We start from the raw sequence: 22,486 nt of genomic DNA on the forward strand, positions 1-22,486 counted from the left end.
AATTTTAGATGAAGTTTTGTGGAAAAGGACTGATGGGTGAAATATATTTCTCCCATGGGCAAAGAAATTCAAAAGGGTTAATGATATTAATTAACAGCAATTTTGATCCAAATGTGCAAATTGTCCAAACAGATCATCAAGGTAGATGGATTATTTTAAATAGGTTATTAGACAAACAGATATGAATTATTAACCTATACGGTCCAAATCATGACGATCCAAGCTTCTTTGAAAATATATATAAGAATTGATCAACTCTAAAAGCAACACTAGACTCTATTATTATGGTGGGGGATTTTAATGCGGTTTTAAATACCTCTGTGGACTGTAAAGGAAATCACACTACAAACTCAGGCACTTAAGGAAATTATGAATGTCATGGATATATTGGAGTTAGGGGATATATGGAGGCTTAAATACCCCGACCTAGTCAGATATACATGGCGGAGGCTTAATCAAGGTAGTCATCTTGATAACTTTCTTATGTCATTCTCTCTGGCCCCAAAATACAGAATCCGGTTGGATCATCACATAATTGGCATATATATTACTCTTAAACAATTTCCAACATGGGCGAGGATATTGGGAATTTAATCAAAGCCTACTGGATGACACCTTGTTTATAACTAGGACAAAATAATTTATAACTGACTTTTTCCAACATAACATAGGTACAGTAGGTCCCCTTACTGTATGGGACACTTTTAAATGTGCCTTTAGAGGCCATGCAATCCAGTACTCATCTATAAAACAAAAGCAATTTAGATCAAAAGAGTCCATATTAACAAAGGAAATTGAAGGATGAACAGTACAGTTAGATAGCAATAAAAACTGTACCATAGTTTCAGTCTCCTCCATCTCCACTAACTGAAGCTAATTGTATGGATTGTTTTCCTATTAATAATGTAAAATTCACATCTGTACAGAAAGACTCATTTGAAGGCCAAATTATAGAGGGGGAATTTATTGATGCAATTAAAGCCTTTAAGGCTGGGAAAACTCCAGGGCTGGATGGCATACCAGTGGAAGTATACACAACTTTTTTATATACTCAGAGGACCATTATTTTCATGTTTTAACCACTTCTATATAAATGGTAGATTATCAGACACGCAACAAGAAGTTCTGATTTCATTATTACTGAAACAGGATCCAAGTGGTATATATAAAGAGCCAGTCCATTTAAAAAATTGGAGCCTTCTTACACTTTAGTGTTGTGATGCAACAATTCTAGCTAAATGCTTGGCACATAGAATTAAGAAGGTATTGTCAGATATTATTCATCCTAATCAGGCAGGTTTTTTACATGGACGATACATTGGAGATAATATAAGACAAGTACTGGAAACAATAGAATACTATGAAATATAGGGGACAGCAGGCCTGGTTTTCATAGCTGATTTTGAAAAGGCTTTTGATAAAGTATGACTGTTTATATATACATGTCCAGAATATTTCAATTTTGGAGAATCTCTTATAAAATGAGTTAAAAGGTATGTATAGTAACCCTAGGTGTAAAATAGTAAATAATGGCTACATCTCAGAAACTTTTAAACTGTCAAGAAGAGTAAAACAAGATTGTCCACTATCGGCATATCTATTTATTATTGCCATCAACATGTTTGCTGTTAAAATTAGATCCAACAATAATATTAAGGGATTCGAAATCCGTGGGATTAGAAATCCAACATAGGACTTGTTTTACTGTGGATATAGATACTTTTGTTCCCGTTTCCTCCAGCATCTTCACAAGGTCCTTTGCTGTTGTTCTGGGATTGATTTGCAATTTTCGCACAAAAGTACCTTCATCTCGAGGAGGCAGAAGGCGTCTCCTTCCTGAGCGGTATGATGGCTGTGTGGGGTCCCATGGTGTTTATACTTGCATACTCTTGTTTGTACAGATGAACCTGGTACCATCTGGCGTTTGGAAATTGCTCCCAAGGATGAACCAGACTTGTAGAGGTCTAAAAAAAAAATTCTGAGGTCTTGACTGATTTATTTTGATTTCCACATGATGTCAAGCAAAGAGGCACTGAGTTTGAAGGTAGGCCTTGAAATACATCCACAGGTACACCTCCAATTGACTAAAATGATGTCAATTAGCATATTAGAAGCTTCTAAAGCCATGACATCATTTTCTGAAATTTTCCAAGCTGTTTAAAGGCACAGTCAACTTAGTGTGAGTAAACTTCTGACCCACTGGAATTGTGATACAGTGAATTACAAGTGAAATAATTTGTCTGTAAACAATTGTTGGAACAATTACTTGTGTCATGCACAATGTAGATGTCCTCACCGACTTGACAAAACTTTAGTTTGTTAACATGAAATTTGTGGAGTGGTTGAAAAACAAGTTTTAATGACTCCAACCTAAGTGTATGTCAACTTAAGACTTCAACTGTACAGTATATGGATACATATATTTACCAAAAGAATATATGGGGGATTGGAAATGATGCAGACAACTACAGTGATGGAATCAAAAATCTTTCTGCAATATTAAAGATGATCCACATTTTAACTCACATTTTAGACTCACATTTAAATGCTTTGTCCAATAAATTCCATCTGATTTCTCCGTCAGTAAACTCAGAGAACAAGTGCACTAAAGGAAGTTATACATTTCCGTTACGGACATTAATGTGTTAAGTTTCATTTCTTGACGACATGACACATTAATCCAAAATGTTGTTCACTCATGCAAAGGTTATTGCAATTAAATTAATGAATGTTGCTTTAGGCTTGGAAGTTAAACTAAAGTCATTTTCACCAGAAAGAATAGTTGACGGGAGGGAAAGAAATGAGGGATGAAGTGAAGCTTAGTTACTTGTTGCTGTGAGCAACTTGGACTGGGTGACATTTGATTTCTACAGCTCCTCATGCACATCCGTCTCTCGTCCCTAACGCCACAGAGCGATGCAGTATTATGTCGAGAACTATTAAAGGTTCATTACCATCTATGTTTTTATCGTATTTTGTTCATGGAGATTAGATCATATGACAGCCCATTGGAATTCAATTTAGATTTTCACCATTTAATTATGGGGAAACCTAGTACATGATTAGATTTAGACCTGGATAGGATTTAGGCTGCTGCACATGGGGTCATAACTGCAGTGACAAATTTGTCAGCAATCTTAGAAAAACCTTCAGTAAGTATTATAACCACAGACAAGACCATTATTGCACACAATCAAGAGCACTGTGAACTAAAATTGCAGAATATAAAAATGTCACTCAGACGATCATCTCAAATTGAGTCATTTCAGCTATGAGAGAAAGGTATGCACAATAGTGTTTGTGCAGTGTTGGAGAGTAACACCTTATGTAACTGATAAAAAAATAACTGTAATATGTTACGTTACCAGCAGAAATATTGTAATCAGATTACATATACTTTGAAATTCAGAAGAAAAAAAATATTTTACACCTTTCTGTTTTCTCAATGACACTCAAATCAGCATTGAAAAAAGGCTCAAGTTTAAGTTTGGATGGATCGTGGGAAAAAAGCAGGAATAGGCTTTTGTAGGCCACAATCCAAGCTACGTCTTCCAATGGTGCGGCTGTTGTCGTCATCCATAGATTATCTAGAATTAGTTTATATATTTATTTATACATTTCCAGTCACTCAAATTAATTGAATACCCCTTGATCTTAAAGAAAAGGACTTGAAATTACGGAAGTATAGATTAGCCCCATTTCTTTTTTACACGAGTGTAACCCAAAAACAAAGGACTTATTATCCTTCTCTGTTGTTTACGATTTTGCTGTCATGGAGGACTGATTGGGCTCATTGCTTCGAGTTGAAAAAGAAATGCTTCTCTCATGGAATGGCATGCTTTGAGCACTACTGAAAAGTGCTATTTGCATGTGAAAAATGTATGCCATATTCTACATTTGATATAGGCCAATTGTTTACGTTTTTGTTGGTGACAGATATCTCAATAACTTGCAGCTGTTTAAAGGGTGAATCCACAGTTAAAACAATAACAAAGCAGGTAAAAGGCTGGGGGATGGGCTTGGAGAAATGTAACCACTCTCAGATTAATAGACAGGACTATGAATGCAAAAACACAGACTATCCATGAAATCTAAATTATTGTTTTAACCATGTTGAGTCTTATACAGTGTTTGCTTACATTTACAATTTGTACAGACATTGGTGAAAAATAGCATTATGTTTTGGGTTCTCATGGGGTGTGACAGTTTCACTAAACACATGGTGTAAGAGTTTTCGTCTTCCTCCTCTGATGAGGAGGAGTAGAAGGAAGGATCAGAGGACCAATGCGCAGCGTTGTAAGTGTTCATTATATTTATTTATAACTCAGAACACTAAATAATAAAACAACAAAGAGAACGAAATGAAACCGGAACAGTCCTGTACGGTGCATACATAAAACACAGAACAGAAAATAATCACCCACAACTCAAAAGTGAAACCAGGCTACCTATGTATGGTTCTCAATCGGGGACAACGATTGACAGCTGCCTCTGATTGAGAACCATACCAGGCCAAACACAGAAATCCCAACATATAGAAAAAGGAACATAGGCTGCCCACCCCAACTCATGCCCTGACCATACTGAAACAAAGACAAAACAAAGGAACTAAGGTCAGAACGTGACACATGGGGCATTTATAAGAGAATCAATTGGTCTATAGCAACTACAGAATGCAACTTTAAGTCTATCAAAAGTACCGAATTTGAGCATGTGTCCAGCTAGCCCTATGGGCATGTTTGTTTTAATCAGCAGGAATTAGATTGAGCAATAAAATAGCTGCAAATTCTTAAATTAAACTGGTTGTTGACAGTATAAAGCACAATACCACGAGGGAGTTTAGAAGGTAGGAACTCACTCAAACTTTTATTCCATAGGCTGAGATTTGCATTATGCAGCTGTTGCAAGAGCACATTTTTCACTACGTAGCTTAAACTTTTTGGTTAAAATACACATATACATTTGTGATGAGCCATCCACAACAACCACAATCCTTAAGGCGCAAATAGCTAAATAAGAGAGCAGCAGTGTGATTCACATCAATGAGATATGTAGGCATCATTAATGAGTGATATCATTATCGCCCGTAAGCTACACTGCTGCTGTCGTCCTTACCTCCAAGCGTTTATTCAAGTTGGATAGTCTTTGGATGCCGACAGTAGTCACACCATTGGAAGATATAGCTTGGACTGTAGCCTGCAAAAGCCCATTCCTGCTATTTTCCCGCAATCCATCAAACACATTTGGTGTGTCATCATAGTGTTCTCATCATAGTGTTCTCTGACTCGCTCAGGTGGAAAACAAACTTAAACTTGTGCCTTTTTTCAATGCTGATTTGAACGACATTGAGAAAGTAGAAAGGCTCTTTTTTTTTTTAAATCGGAAAACATCCTTTCTGAATTTTAAAGTAATCCTAGAAGCAATCTACTTTTTCAAAAGTATCTGTAGTCTGGAAAAAAAAAAAGTTTTTTTGTTTGTTTTTGTAATCCATTACATGTGATCCTTTACTCCCCAACACTGCTTACAACCAAGATAATATATCACATACTGTGTGTTTAAGTCACATCAGATCAGAACAGTAAGCACCAACTCACAATTAAAAAGGAACCCTACAGCATAAGGTTGAACTGCCAAGAAAGCTGCCTACATGAGATAAACAACATTCAACTTGGTTCATTTCAAACATCTACTTCCTGTAACCCAGCGCAACAGAGGAGAAGCATTCCACTGCATTTGAATTAATTGGTCCTTGACCTGCTCTATTCAGAGGCAAGGCTTTTGGAAAAACATTCTTGTCCGAATCAGCACTTCTGCCGTCTACCAAAGGGCTTGTAAGACACCCGTCAAAACACACTGACTGGGAATGACACTGTGATGGCACCCGGATCACCCAATGTGTTATGATGGAACATTAAAAAAAAAACATCACGCCTTGTGACTTGACTTCACAACCTATACACATTAAACTAGCAATACTGAATGTGATGTGTATAGAAGGCTGCCTGCTGGCAGTGTCTTCAGTATGTGCAGCTTGTGACACCCACCCGTGACAAAGATGGCCTTGAGGACCTTGAAGAGGCACGTTGCAGGCAGTAAAGTCACTTGCATGTCTGTTCTCAGTGTTTGAGTCCAATAATAACATTCATAAAAGGGCACAGTGCCGCCTAAAAGGCGATTGATTCCAAGGGCTCGGGGCACCACTGAACAATACATTTCAGTCCCATCAACAAACATGGATTCTGACAATGTTGAGTTCCACTGGTAAGTGTTGGTGATCAAAATAACTGTGACATGGTGTTCTTTCTGGAGAGTAGTGCTGTTTCCACCTGCATAACTTCTATTGTACATGACAACAGCCAACTATACCATCTGAAATTCGAGAATAAATAAGCAATCTCAGGGCTGGTATGCATTTGCTCTAGAACATGAGGGATACGACTTCTAAAGTTAAGGGGTAAAATAAGTGTGATTGCTGTCTCTGGACAATCCTTAGGTGGAAATTCCTGAGAACAGGAGAACACTAACTTGATCTGAAAAGGTGGCAGGCTCATCAACTAACTGGATATGAAAAGGCAGTAGGCTCATGAACTAACTGGATATGAAAAGGTGGCAGGCTCATCAGTGACTAACAGCATTTGTGTGAATGTCACTCACTGACACTTGGATCATGGCACAGTCCTGTTTGACTCGGTGGATGGGTTGAGGGACAGGAACACACAAAGTCATAGTCGCTGACAGGGCTAATACTAATGGGTGATATTCTAACGGTTAACAACCTGCCTCGTACATTAGCATATCAGCAGAACGGCACACGCATATATTACATTAGCTTAGTGGTGATTCGTAGATAACAGGTGAATAGTTGAGCGGGAACTCACAATACACTACATAAATGCTGTTCAAGGAAATGGTCTCAAAATGAATCCCCATATTGTACGTGGATGATTGTTGACGTTTAAAGTTCTGTGAAATTACAATCACAAATGCACATGTATGAACCTGTGTATGTAGCAAAAACGATCAAGCAAATCAAACTTGTCAAAAAACAAACTGTCAAACAAACATTCAGCACATGTAATATGTATGCAGTATCAGGCAAATAGTTGAAGAACAAGGTTTTGGTGTCTTTAGGAGGCTGTTTATTTATCAGCTTGAGGGAATGTGTTTGGTACTGCACACAGGTTCCTTGTCACAGCTGCAGAATTCATCTTGATTGGTAATTGTTGGGTGAGTCTTGTCAGGCTTCTCCACACAGTAAGGCATATCTATCCTGGTTAGTTCCCCAATTGCACCTGTGACTATCATGACTGCTTGGAACATCAAAACACTAACCACCACCTTGAATTTGTGATCCTAAAGATTGCAACGTAGGCATAATGCAGCATTTGCCTTCTGCGACTACACCTCATAGCGCAAAGCGACAGCTCCTTTAATCAATTTGATTACTGCTCATCCTCACAAGAGGAGCGGTATTGCACAGAGAGGTCTGCCACTTGGGGAATAAAGGATGTTATGCAAGCAGCTGGCGAGATTTAAATGAGAGAAGATGTGCCCCACCGGCCTGCTTGAAGATTATGCATAGTAAGCATTAACCTGGGCTTTTAACCTGGTACAATGGGCCCAACACTCACTCAACCCACACAGCTGAGTTCGGCGACATCTCCCTCAAAGCATTGGTCGCGCGGCGCATCTCCCAGCCCAACAAAGGAAATGAGTCATACATAAAAGCATTTAATTTAACCTTTTCATTGGCATTTTCAGTCTTTTTTTCTCTCTCGAAGTAAAACATGATTAATAATGGAGTTCCTAGTGAATTTTTAGAATCTTCACATTTTAATGATGTGGAATTTGACATGTTGGAATTGAGGGAAAAAGAAGATAACCAAACGTGAGCAACAATGACTTTCATGTTTTCAAGCCTACTCTTCTCAGAAGGCTTTCTAACAGCAATACATTACCATTATGTACCCCGACAGTAAGTTTGGCTTATTTGCATAATATAAATACCAGCCTGCCTGAGTCCTTGAAATATACAGCAAAATGAGAGGCCATTATCCAGTTGGTGAACAGCATTATTTACGTCATGAATGCAATTGGTATATTACCTTTAGACACGTATTTGCACACCAAAAATTGAAAGGCTTGACATTGGATCATAATATGAATCGTTTAATTGCCAATGGCCTCGTTTCCAACACTGAATGTGATGAATATATGTTAAACCATGTTAATACTTAATGAGTGTTTTGCATAACCCCAGTGTCTCACTAGCTCGTGAAAATATCTGTACATTTTTCCTCATGTTAAATCGTCACAGAGGGAAATGTTTCTCTATTTTATTTATCAGTTATAGTGCAACAATACATTCTATATTCAGAGGCAACTCTGTTGCTAGCTATGCACCTTGTGTGAGTTAGAATTATAAGATTTAGGGAAATGAGGCCATAGTTTTCTTACAGCTGTAAGGCCAAAGCTCAACAGGAGTGAGAGCGATACCACCTAGTTCAATTACATGTTTTGTTTATTTAAAATGGATTACTCATGTGTCTACTATAGGTGGAAGCAAACTCAATCTAGCCATTTATCAAATAATTCATCAGATATTGCAAATTAATAAAATACAGTGCCTTGCGAAAGTATTCGGAGTACAACTTCAAGTATTCCTTGAAGAATCAACAACAAGTGGGACACAATCATGAAGTGGAACAACATTTATTGGATATTTCAAACTTTTTTAACAAATCAAAAACTGAAAAATTGGGCGTGCAAAATTATTCAGCCCCTTTACTTTCAGTGCAGCAAACTCTCTCCAGAAGTTCAGTGAGGATCTCTGAATGATCCAATGTTGACCTAAATGACTAATGATGATAAATACAATCCACCTGTGTGTAATCAAGTCTCCGTATAAATGCACCTACACTGTGATAGTCTCAGAGGTCCGTTAAAAGCGCAGAGAGCATCATGAAGAACAAGGAACACACCAGGCAGGTCCGAGATACTGTTGTGAAGAAGTTTAAAGCCGGATTTGGATACAAAAAGATTTCCCAAGCTTTAAACATCCCAAGGAGCACTGTGCAAGCGATAATATTGAAATGGAAGGAGTATCAGACCACTGCAAATCTACCAAGACCTGGCCGTCCCTCTAAACTTTCAGCTCATACAAGGAGAAGACTGATCAGAGATGCAGCCAAGAGGCCCATGATCACTCTGGATGAACTGCAGAGATCTACAGCTGAGGTGGGAGACTCTGTCCATAGGACAACAATCAGTCGTATATTGCACAAATCTGGCCTTTATGGAAGAGTGGCAAGAAGAAAGCCATTTCTTAAAGATATCCATAAAAAGTGTCGTTTAAAGTTTGCCACAAGCCACCTGGGAGACACACCAAACATGTGGAAGAAGGTGCTCTGGTCAGATGAAACCAAAACTGAACTTTTTGGCAACAATGCAAAACGTTATGTTTGGCGTAAAAGCAACACAGCTCAACACACCATCCCCACTGTAAAACATGGTGGTGGCAGCATCATGGTTTGGTCCTGCTTTTCTTCAGCAGGGACAGGGAAGATGGTTAAAATTGATGGGAAGATGGATGGAGCCAAATACAGGACCATTCTGAAAGAAAACCTGATGGAGTCTGCAAAAGACCTGAGACTGGGACGGAGATTTGTCTTCCAACAAGACAATGATCCAAAACATAAAGCAAAATCTACAATGGAATGGTTCAAAAATAAACATATCCAGGTGTTAGAATGGCCAAGTCAAAGTCCAGACCTGAATCCAATCGATAATCTGTGGAAAGAACTGAAAACTGCTGTTCACAAATGCTCTCCATCCAACCTCACTGAGCTCGAGCTGTTTTGCAAGGAGGAATGGGAAAAAATGTCAGTCTCTCGATGTGCAAAACTGATAGAGACATACCCCAAGCGACTTACAGCTGTAATCGCAGCAAAAGGTGGCGCTACAAAGTATTAACTTAAGGAGGCTGAATAATTTTGCACGCCCAATTTTTCAGTTTTTGATTTGTTAAAAAAGTTTGAAATATCCAATAAATGTCGTTCCACTTCATGATTGTGTCCCACTTGTTGTTGATTCTTCACAAAAAAATACAGTTTTATATCTTTATGTTTAAAGCCTGAAATGTGGCAAAAGGTCGCAAAGTTCAAGGGGGCCGAATACTTTCGCAAGGCACTGTACGTATTTAAACTGACAGCAAGACCATAAATTAACCTTAGGGATAAGCACGACAAGAATAGCAGAATGTGTGGTCAAGGCCATATTAAAACTCATGGACAGAGTGAGAAAGAGTGGTAGCTAGCTTTGAGTGCATTAAATAGCCTTTGGGGGCTTAATTTGTTCTCTCATCAGGCATGGCTGGACACAATGTGGGAAAGACAGCTGCATTTTGTTGCAAGGATAGGACTGTTTAACCGCAGCAAAGGGTAATCAGAACGATGTGAATATGTAACGGGTCAAGCAGGGAGAGCTCTGCGATTATACGATTTGCAGACACTCTGATCCATCATGTTTAGTCGTGTTGATGGCTTTGCGACACTATAGTTTAGTTATTATGTTTTGGTACGCAATCAAAAGCCATTTTTTTCATGTTATCTTTCTTTCCTTAAACAACACATTCAATTGTAGTAGTATTTTTTTCCACTTTCTGTGACAGCATCCATTTTCCTAAAGTGATGCATACATTATTTACACTTCACATCATGTTATTTACTTTGTCACAATTCCACATCATATTGTCATCTACGTAGTCTGTCACTAATGTGCGGTGACCCATGCTAGCTTTTGTCATATACACTGTGTGTAAAAAAAAACATTAGGATCACTGCTCTTTCCATCACAGACTGACCAGGTGAATCCAGGTGAAAGCTATGATCCCTTATTGATGTCACTTGTTAAATCCACTTCAATCAGTGTAGATGAAGGGAAGGAGACAGGTTAAAGTAGGATTTTTAAGCCTTGAGAAATAGATTGTGTATTTGTGCCATTCAGAAGGTGAATGTGCAAGACAAAAGATTGCGGTGCCTTTGAAGGGGGTATGGTAGTAGGTGCCAGGCGCACCAGTTTGAGTGTGTCAAGAACTGCAAGGCTGCTGTTTTTTTTCCCAACGCTCAACAGTTTCCCGTGTGTATCAAGAATAGTCCATCACCCAAAGGACATCCAACCAACTTGACACAAATGAGGGAAGCAGTGGAGTCAACATGAACGATCATCCCTGTGGAACGCGTTCGACCCCTTGTAGAGTCCATGCCCCGACAAATTCATTAATTCACCAGATCTTATTTAGGGTCTTCATAGGAAAGGGGTTCATTTTTTGAAACACGTTATTTTTTAAATTTCACATCACCAATTTGGACTATTTTGTGTATGTCCATTACATGAAATCCAAATAAAAATAAATTTAAATTACAGGTTGTAATGCAACAAAATAGGTAAAAATGCCAAGGGGGGTGAATAATTTTGCAAGGCACTGTACATAGTGTCAGGGAGAAACTATAAATCCTAAACCCCAGGGAGAACAAGGAAGGCCATTAAAGACAATTCACATCCCTATATGTCTCCTTTGACCTCCCACACCTGACCTGCCGCACATACTGCCAAGAGAAAGGTAGAAAGCATGTCATTTCCCTGAGATCAGTCTTTCCCTACTGTCTCTATATTCCACACACTGCCTTGCCAACGCATTTCAAAGCATTGAAAATCTAAGTTACGACTGGTTGTTAAAGAATGATTCCAAAGCGTAATCAATTTCCAATACATTTAACTAGCTTGGTATAAATCTCTGTTAAATGACTAGACTTGTTTTTATTTGAGGGTCTGATGCATTTCAGTATTGTAACGTCAGTGTTGCACTCCTATAGACACATAAGGTGAGCAGATCTTTGTAGTTTCACAACTTTATGTTGGCACATACAACACAAGTGGAATTCCCTTACTTAAAATGATATACTGTACAAATCACTACTTGGTCCAGAAACCCCTGTTTAACTACAGCAACCTTTGTTAAACATTATACTTATTTATATGGACAACAAAAAACACTCTTGAGAAACTATAATTAGGTGTTCAGTACGGCATGTTGATGTTTTTCATGAAGGTAGCCAGAGTGCATAAAGGTAAGGGTGGGGTGAGGATCTGTCTGCACAACACTTAATCACAGAGAATCCAAAATAGAACCTCATTTCCCTGCCTCAGGCAAATGCTATGCTTCTGCCCCTTAGAACAATAGTGTGTTGGACTAGGAACCCTTTGAAGGTGACATTTCACAGTCTTAGCAACGGCACTGACGACGTTGACAAAGTATTGTTCATCAGTAAAGTGTGTGCTCTGCACCTGTGCCGGTTTCTCTAAAGATGGCTGAGGCTATTGAGGTTGTTAGACACTGTGTTTGCTCCTGTATTGGGTTACCTAGAGGTGCAGTGTTTGTCTTGCCATTCTGAATGGAAAGAGGCACCATGAATTAAATCATGAATGATGTACATAATGACATCTACAGTCTTTTGGTGACTCCGTTTGTTTTTAGGTTGTAAGTTAGAAGAGAAATCTTTCCCCAAGATATGACCATCCAGTTAGCTACAGTATAATGGTCTTGCAGTTCTGTCATTTCCAGAAATCCCCAGACCATCTGCTGTACACAAGACACATTCAACCCATCAACAATCTCCTGCTGTGCGCTCCAGGCGTTTATTCCTCACAGTTCTTGTCTTTGTCGCGCTCTCTCTTGTGATTTTGAATGACAAGCGGAAAGCATCAAAACACATTTGACTGTATTTTTGAAGATGGGCAGAGTTTTGGATCGTGCTGATGATATGTGTCTGGATCATTTCCTCTTAGGACAAACAAGGTGGATCCACTGACAGTTTGAAGAACATAAGGCAACGAGATCTCTACCCAGGGGCCAATTGTCTTTTCATGGCAACCTATGAGAGTGTTTGTTTTACTGGAACTCAATATGCTTTATCCTCTAACGATTGAGGTTAAAATGACTTGAGAATGCAGTATGATGTTGTAAAAGTATAATAGCCTATACTGTAGTACAATATAGTATATTTTAAACTGGGTAGTTCGAGCCCTGAATACTGATTGGCTGACAACCATGGTATATGACACCGTATAGCACAGGTATGACAAAACATGTATTTTTACTACTCTAATCACGTTGGAAACCAGTTTACAATAGCAAGGCACCTTTGGGGGGTGGGGGGGTGGGTGGGTGGTTGGGGGGGGTGGTATATTGCCAATGTACCACGGCTAAGGGATGTGTCCAGTGAACAGTCCTTAGCTGTTGCTTATTGCTTAAGTATAGTATAGTAGGTTTTTAATGTACAATATATACTGAGATAATATATAAGCTCTAAAAATGTAAAGTGTTGGTCCCATGTTTCATGAGCTGAAATAAAAGATCACAGAATGTTCCATATGCACAAAAAGCTTATTTCTCTCATATTTTGTGAACACATTTTGTTTACATCCATGTTAGTGAGCATTTCTCCTTTGCCAAGATAATCCATCCACCTGACAGGTGTGGCATATCAAGAAGCTGATTAAACAGCATGATCATTACACAGGTGCACCTGCCGGGGACAATAAAAGGCCATTAAAATGTGCAGTCCTGTCATACAACACAATGCCACAGATGTCTCAAGTTTTGAGGGAGCATGATATGCTGACTACGGGGATGTCAACGGAGCTGTTGCCAGAGAATGTAATGTTTATTTCTCTACCATATGCTGCCTCCAATGTCATTTTTGTGAATTTGGCAGTTCCTCCAACCAGCCTCACAACCTCAGACCATGTGTAACCACGCCAGTCCAGGACCCCCACATCTAGCTTCTTCACCTGTGGGATTGCCACCCGGATAGCTGATGAACCTGAGGAGTATTTATGTCTGCAATAAAGCCCTTTTGTGGGGGGAAATAAAGCCCTTTTGTGGGGGCTCCCACAGTTCATATAAGGAAATCATTCAATTGAAATAAATAAAGCCCTACTCTATGGATTTCACATGACTGGGCAGGGGTGCAGCCATAGGTGGGCTTGGCAGGGCATAGGCTGCACCCCTGCCCAGTCATGTGAAATCCATAAAGTACGGCCTAATTTCTTTATGTCAATTGACTGATTTCCTTATGGAACTCAGTCAAATCGTTGAAATTGTTGCATGTTGCATTCAAATTAGTACAGTAGGTTTTTAATGCGGTGCAGGGCTAAGGATGCATTTAATTACAGTGAAGAGACTGGTATGCTAACCTTTATTAACGCTGAGAGGTAAGATGTCGCTGACTGATGTCGCTGAACTTCTTCTCTCTTTTTTTTTTGTGTTTTTTGTGTTGCGCGCGTGTTAACTTCTAATCAAGAAATAGCCCTGAGAGCACTCGGAGAAAGGAGCCCTCTGCATTTTCCCAATTAAGCATCGGGGGGGCCTTAGCAACAGATGAGCGCTCTGGTGAAGCATGGCATGCAGACGTTGGAAAAAAAAGAGAGAAGAAGTTCACATCACTTTATGGGATGCGGATTCTCGATCCAATTTCTTAACAGTCTTCTACATAACGTAGTCACTGGTTATTCCTGTGAAATATGCATGTGCCGAGTGCTTAGAACAGCCAGTGGATTATTAATAATGGATTTCGGGCCCTTGCTAAGTCCGGTGGCTCCTGAACATTTCGCTGTGTCATGGTTTAAACAGTGTTGTCTTACTAAAATGGAAACCCCCGCTGTTAGACTCTAAGGTGGTTCTGTTCATTTTTTCATTGCCAGGCCACTCCCTGTAGATAATGATTACATACACGGTCCAAAACAACTGGAAAGCTGGAGAATAATTCCAGTTCTGGGCAAGTTCTTTAAAACCACCGGTCTACCCTCACTGTGACACGTGCTGTATAGATGGTTGGAATTCTGAAGTAGGTTTTAATGTTGAAACCTCTAACAGTGGGGACATGAGGGGAACAGGTACTTGAAGTTCATTTTTAACCTTCCATTATGACCATGTTGGACTAAGTGGCTGATCATCTGTTCTACTACTTAGTAGGGATGTGTCGAGGTCCCAGTAAAAAGCGGTTTGAATTGGAGAAACAAGGTCAAATGAAATTGGATTATTAAATATAACAAAATAAAGGTCCAAAACACTTTCTCGTGTTCAAATCAAATTGCATTTGTCACATGCTCCGAATACAACCTTGCATGAAGTGCTTACTTATACAAGCCCTTAACCAACAATTCAGTTTTACAAATATTTACTAAATAAACTAAAGTAAAAAACGTTTTAAAAAAAAGTACACAATAAAATAACAATACTGAGACAACATACAGGATATACAGTATATATACTAGTCCTGTTGGAGGTTTCTAAACTGCACTGTGCAGGTGATAAAGCTATCATTCCTTGTTTTGTTTCACTTCACACTGATTGTGATGGCATGGGAAATCTGGTCAATTAGGCTGGAGGAGAGGAGTATTGCCTGGACTAACCTGGGCTCCGCTTTAGCTCAGTGCAGGGAGGTGGAGCGGTATATTCTCCTGCGGGCCACTTCGGTGCTACGCGCGCGGAAGTGAGACAATTATGTCAGGCCCTGCCGCAAAGCATTCATGTGAGGACTGCCATGTTCTGAATTCATTCTCTGTGTCGGAGACTGATGAGGCAGGGTTCTGGTGGGGAGACGAGGGTGAGAATAATGCAGTAGTAAATCTGTATCATCTTTAGCATCCTGATGAAGAGGATCTGATCGTCTGCCCCCTGGGGTATTGGCTCATGCATGCATAACTGTGATTTTGTCACAGAGAGGCGGTCAGTACACAGAGCCATCACTCCAGGCCACCCATACTGACACACAGTGATTATTCATATGCCACAACAAACTAGTTCACTTTTGAAGCTGTGGTTGTTAAGGAGAGTGTGTTTTCAGTTTGTCCACAGGATGTGGAAACAGTTTAGAATTCTACAAAGGCGGGTGACGGTATTGACGCAAATAAAGTGCACTGGAGAGGAAAGAGGTTCACTACCAGACATGGGAAGACGGGATGAGTTGCTGAAAATCCTCAAGTAAAACCTTAAAACCTTCTCAACCCACCGTATGGACGTTTCCCTTTTTTATTCCCCTCAATTTCTTCATTTCATGCAACGCTGTGCAGCATATTCTTGGAGACTTAGGGGACACCCATGCTCAGAAGTCCAATTTTACACTTGCTGCGGTCTCCACTTTAACCACCTCTCAATTGACTTGGAACATCTGTCATGGGGAAAGACGGGATAAGTTTTGCTTCACTAGAAGAGAAATGCTGCATTATACCTTCAGTGACTAGGCCATGGTTTGGGGCTCATTTCTCCCAAGTTTATCTCTGGTTGGCAAACATCCCACAGTGCGGCTAGGGTCTTTTTTCGGATCCCACAAGGGCGGCTGGGCGGCAATGGACTGTAGAGAAAGCATTTCTCACCTTTCTACCCTCAACAAGACCTAGAAATGTTTAAGTGCTTAATCCAGATTAATCCACAGTTAACTGAAAGTCCTGTGTGACTCGACTGAATTAACTGAGGGATGTTAATCCCCGTTCAAAGAAGACACACATAGGCACAGGCACTGTTCCTATGGCAAAACCCTCTGGCCTCTATATCTCCAATTTAATGTTGATTAAAACCTCAGTCAAAACTGAGATGACAACACAATTGCTTATGAGTGTGTGTGCACACAACAACTGGCAAACACTGTTTTACAAACACACACACGCACGCACACGCACACACTCTTCCTATCCACTACCACACAAACCTCTCCTCCTGTTGAAACACACACACACGCTCTCCCTATCCACTACTCCACAAATCTCTCCCCTGTTGATACACACACATACACAGAGGTCCTCCTCTGTAATACCCTTGGGGGCAGAGGCAGCAGAGGTTTGCCTTCTCATACTCTGAGTCATGCAGTAGTGCAATTAGCAACTGCAGAGTGATGCACACATATGACCAGAGCACGGTAGGCACTACTTAAAAACACAGAAACACCCACGGTTGGAGAAGGAATCAGCAAAGCGCAACGTGTTTGTTCTGTGCTGAACTGGATTTTAGGTCACAGGGAATGTAAATCTCTTTGGTGGAGTTAAACCTGCACATGGGTGCGTTCCAATGCCATTAAATGGAACCAGTGATCATCAGTGTGTTGTCAGCAGCACACTGGATTTGAGTCCCACGGTGCAGTGTGAGCTAAATTTACATGGTGAGTCTTGGTTGAATCTCTATGTAGGACGCAGACGGATATTATGTTCTCATTCCACACAGGAAGTGCATTAACCAGGTACTGGTACATAACTACCAACTGATATCCATGAATGATCTTGTACATTGTACTTTGTGTATGTGTAACCTATCATTTACATGTCAGTGGATAAACGTTGAGGGTAGACAAACACAATGGAGGTAATATATAGCCAAGGTTGTCCTCTAAGCAACACTTAAGCACAGTATATGCCACATGTAGTGTGAGTCATCGTTCTAAAGTAATTATTTTAAATGGTTTGGGTGTGTGTTTCTGACTCTTAAACTGGGCTGTGTCCCAAATAGTACCTTATTCATTGCTTTTGACCACAGCCCTATGGGATATAGTGCCATCTGGGACACAATCCTGGAGTACTTTACTTCTGTCCTGTTCCCCGAGATACCATCTTCGTCTTTCCTGGAGTTATGGCGCATATGCTGGCTATAAAATGGAGAGTTGAAATGAGAGTTAACAACACAGCAACTGTCTTCTTCCTTTTACTGCTGGTTCTTGTTATGCTCAGCTGCTAATCCATCTGCTTTCTGTCCAATTGAAAATGCAGAGCACCAGCTTCTCACATTGACAAACCCAGCTATGTTCTCTTTGATGATGCTAAAGGACTGTATTTTTACATTCTCCACTAACTCTGAGATTATAGCTGAAATGCAGTAAAGTGGAGCCTAACATCCGGGCTTTTACAACAAGGCTGTTGAAGAGCTCTGTGTTTTGATCTTGTAACAATTCAGTCTTTAGTGCATTTGATTAATGTAGGTGTATCTCATACTGATGTGTCCCAGGATGTTTCCTAGTCTTTTGATCATGAAATGTTCATCGGTTTTTGAGTTGAACTTTTGGTCTCATCAAAACAATGAAAACACGTCCTATCCGCCCATGAAGGAAATATTAAGGAAATAATCATATTTGAGTGTTTAACAGGATTACCATATTTAACAAATCTCCGACAATGCCATATATAATAATCGTTCACAGAATATTTAGGTTTCTGCTACATTGTAGTTCCACAATACCATATAGTCGTGCTTTCCTCTATTGAGCTGACAACATGTATAAAAGAGGAAAGCTGCAAATGTCGATTTAAATCGCATGCCTCCATGTTTATTACATTAGAACTATGCAATTACATACAAATATCTATTTGGGACCACCACTTCATAACCAGCCATGGTACATGGTCGCCCCCTTGTGGGCCATTTATGCAAACACATCTCATTCGTATGCAGGCTCTTTCTTGTTGAACTGTTCTGCTATTTCATGCACCATTAACACGCACCGAGCGTTGACTATAACGAGGGCAATTAGATTTGAAATGAACACAGTTAATCATTTGTTGAGAAGAAGGATGAAATGATCGATGACAGTGTACACGCCGTGCACACGTCACCATTATAACCGTCATCATTGTCCCTAAGTCAACCTGCAACCGTTCATCCATTCTGCACTATTACAAAGTCACGTATTTGGATTATTTCAAGCCTTACTTTTTGTATCAAGGGCAAATCCAAATGCAACAATGTGTGATAAATGATCTCAGAAAATATTATATTAGCAGAGGTGCTTTCGAAATGCTATTAGAAGCATGCTCAGTTGAGGTATATTGACATTCATTGATTGTTGTGAGAGAATGCTAGCGGGTTGGTGGCAGTGGCTAATTTAAAAAAAACAAAAAGCGAGGACTGAACTCTGTCCTTGCACATGAGAGTTTTCTGTAAAATAACACATGTAAATTGGATGAACTATCCCTTTAACATAGCTTTTTCAAATACTTTTTGTCCTCATAATTCTCTGGAGGGGGACTTGAACATTTCCTGCCTCAGCTTCCACAGTCCCCGAGAGCAACTCTGTGATGTAGTAAGCTAACTCAGGCCGGGAACACAGCCTCCAGACACAGCATCTTTGTACTTCTTCTGTCACATTCACCCCCTCCTTACACCCTCACCACCCTGTCATCGTGGAACAAGATAGCAAGAAGGGATAGAGGCTGGCTGTTCACTGTGGTCGAGTGTTCTTATTGTAGGTAGGAGTTGGCAAGACCGGGCTGTTTCCTGCTGGATTGGCAAAGACATTGTGAGCCAGTGAAGAATGCTGGGCCTGTAGAGTGCTTGTAATCCAGCTCACGTTTACAGAGCACAACAGGGATGGTGGTAAAGCTGCCAGAAAGCAAACTAATGCCATTAACTCAAGCGGTATAAAGGGTCATGGGGGGACATTGAAATATACAATTCACAAATATTCCAACACAAGTCCAATGCAGGCCTCTGTGAATGCGTGCATTTAATGGATCGCCCACAAACTATATATAGGGGGGTAATTTCAGAACAGTGTCACGCAGAAAATTGTTAGTCTGTGTGCTTCTATGAAAAATAAACCCACTGGGCACAAACCGGTTGAATCAACGTTGTTTCAGCGTAATCTGTCAACGTGTTGTGACATGGATTCTGTGTGGAATCTATTGTTTTGAGGGTGAAATTTCAACCACAGGATTATGTCATCATTGTAACTCATTATCATCATAGACAAACCTTGTATAAAATATGTTGATTTTGTACCTTTGAGAAACAATGTCAAATATTCAACGTTATAGCCACTACCAGAATACATTTTTAAAAAGTCTGTGCGGCACCTCTTACTGGAGAGTTGATCTTTAACTATTCATTTTGTCTCCCATCAAGGGTTTTAACAAAGCCCAGCCCTGCTTAGCTTTTATATTTGTCACTGGCTAGTACCAATATGCTATTGTGAGAATGAATATTGAGATATCTCTTAATAACTAAATATGTTTTACTGTTTCTATCAAAGTCATTGCAAATGGTAGGTTTAACAGAGCAAATGAAGTCTAACCATAGTTTTTAAGTCGTATTATCAATGATACTATTTAGGCCTTTATAGCATTTGCAAAGTCATCAAAAGCTAATGTTTCAATTCATCCCAGGGTTCAACTAAAACAGACAATACATATAGGCCTAGGGCTCAAGTTCTGGTTGATTTCCAATGTAATCTTCAAGTTAATTATTCATATGTTGGGATTCATGTCTCCATCTCAACCCAAAATGTAGGTTAAAGGAGAATTTCCCTATTCCTGAAGTACATCTCTATTTTTTATTAAATAGAATGTCATAAGAAGGGTCCAGATGCTTTCTTGTGAAGTGGCTTGTTTTTGAGAACCTTACCCCAGCCACGATACACTTCCTGATTGCTCATTGTGCAGTATCAGGGCACGCAAAAGACACAAACAAAAGCTCCAAAAACATCATTTTTAGAAGAGGACTCTCTCGGCATAGTGACGTGTCTGTTTCTAAATGGATGTATTTGGGAGTTTTTGGAGCTTTTGTTCATGTCTTTTAAGTGCCCTGATACCATCCAAGCATTAGATATCCTTAAATATTGATATTTGGCTGCATTGTCAACCAAACACAATTCCGTAATACAGTAAAGTTAAGGCCATCTTACAAACTAAGTTAACAGCATTTATTCATCCGTGGCCACATTTTGAGGTTAGCCTACTGTAACTATGAATCTTCTTACGTAATCACTCAAGGTTTCTCCAATACTGCAACAATGCCATAGAAAACAAAAAAGGAATTGCAAGCATTGAGTGCTATTTACTGTGAATGTATGACCCACACAGAAAAGAGAACATGGAAGATGGTGCAGTACTGTATGGCTGCCATGTTGCGAGCTCTGACCCAACTTTGCTATTTTGTGATTCTTTCGGCGTTTATCTTAACTTCTTTTGCACTGAATGTATTCGATGTCATTATTTTTTATGATCAACAAGAACGTTTGAACATCAGATCAGCCGTTACTAACCTCAATTCCAGCTTAGACCTCGACTTTCACTCATCTGCCCTGGGCTCTTTGTGTAATTAAGACCCCATTTTCGGGCTCTCCAAGAGGAAACGCGGGTGAAAAAGAGGTCGGAGAGGGGGAGACCTAGCAAGATGCACAGTCTATTGATAATAATAAGATGGATGACCTTTAATTGTGGATTTGCTATCAAAAGGACTCTCTTAACTGCAATATATTATCTGCTTTTCTGAAACATGGCTATAGGACAAGATACCTCCATGGCTATCCAACTCGATGGATTCTCCATTCCCCGAGCAGACAGGACATTGGATTCTGAGAAATTGAGAGGGGAAAGGGTTTGTCTCTTCATTAACAGACTCTAGCACAGTGTAAGTCTTGACCCATTGTTCACTTGTCTAGGAATACCTGATGGTCAAATGCCGACCCTTCTAACCTCCCGGGAGAGTTTTCATCTGTTATCGTGACTGCTGTATATATACCACCTCAGGACAAGAAAAACAACAAGCTGGCACTTAAACTGTGCAAGGCTATGAACAAGCAGGAAACCATGCACCCAGAGGCTGCTTTCCTTGTTGCCGGTTACTTTAATTCCACATCATTAAGACAAGTAATTCCATCAGCACGTGTCCTTCGCCATTAGGGGCGATAGAGTCCTAGACCACTATTACTCTACCCAAAAGCAAGCATGCAAGGCCCTCCCTCGTCCCCCCTTTGGCAAATCAGATCATGACTACACGCCTGCTTCCTGTTTAAGAGCATAAGATCAAACAGGAAGTACCCGTGATGCGCTTCGTTGAGAAATGGTCCTCCGTTTCAGAGGCTATGCAACAAGACCGCTTTGCTTCCCTGTTCCCAAGAACTCTAAGGCTACATGCCACAATGACTACCGTCCTGTAGCACTCATCTCCAATCATAAAGTGCTTTGAAAAGCTGGTTATGGCACACATTAACTCGATCATCCCTGACACCCTAGACCCACTCTAATTTGCATACCTCCCCAACAGACCCATAGACAATGCAATCTCAATTGCTCTCCACACTGCCTTCACCCACCTAGATAAGAGGAATATCTACAGTATGTGACAATGTTGTTAATTCACTACAACTCAGTGTTTAACACCATCGTCCCCTGTTCAGCCACAACTGCATAGCCATGCATAACTCCAACACCATCCTCAACAAGTTTTCTGATGACATGACGGTGGTATGCCTGATCACTGGCTATGATGAGACAGTGTGGTGCCATGACAACAACCTCTCCTTCAACATCAGTAACACTAAGGAGCTGATTGTTGAGGGGTGGGAGGATGTTGAAAAGATTAGGTATGGGCCCTCAAATCCTCAAAACGTTATACTGCTGCACCATTGAGAGCCTCTTGACTGGCTGAGTCACTGCTTGGTAT

Source organism: Oncorhynchus mykiss, chromosome 7 (assembly GCF_057628025.1).
Source record: "Oncorhynchus mykiss isolate SJ-2025 chromosome 7, ASM5762802v1, whole genome shotgun sequence".
Lineage (NCBI taxonomy): Eukaryota > Metazoa > Chordata > Actinopteri > Salmoniformes > Salmonidae > Oncorhynchus > Oncorhynchus mykiss.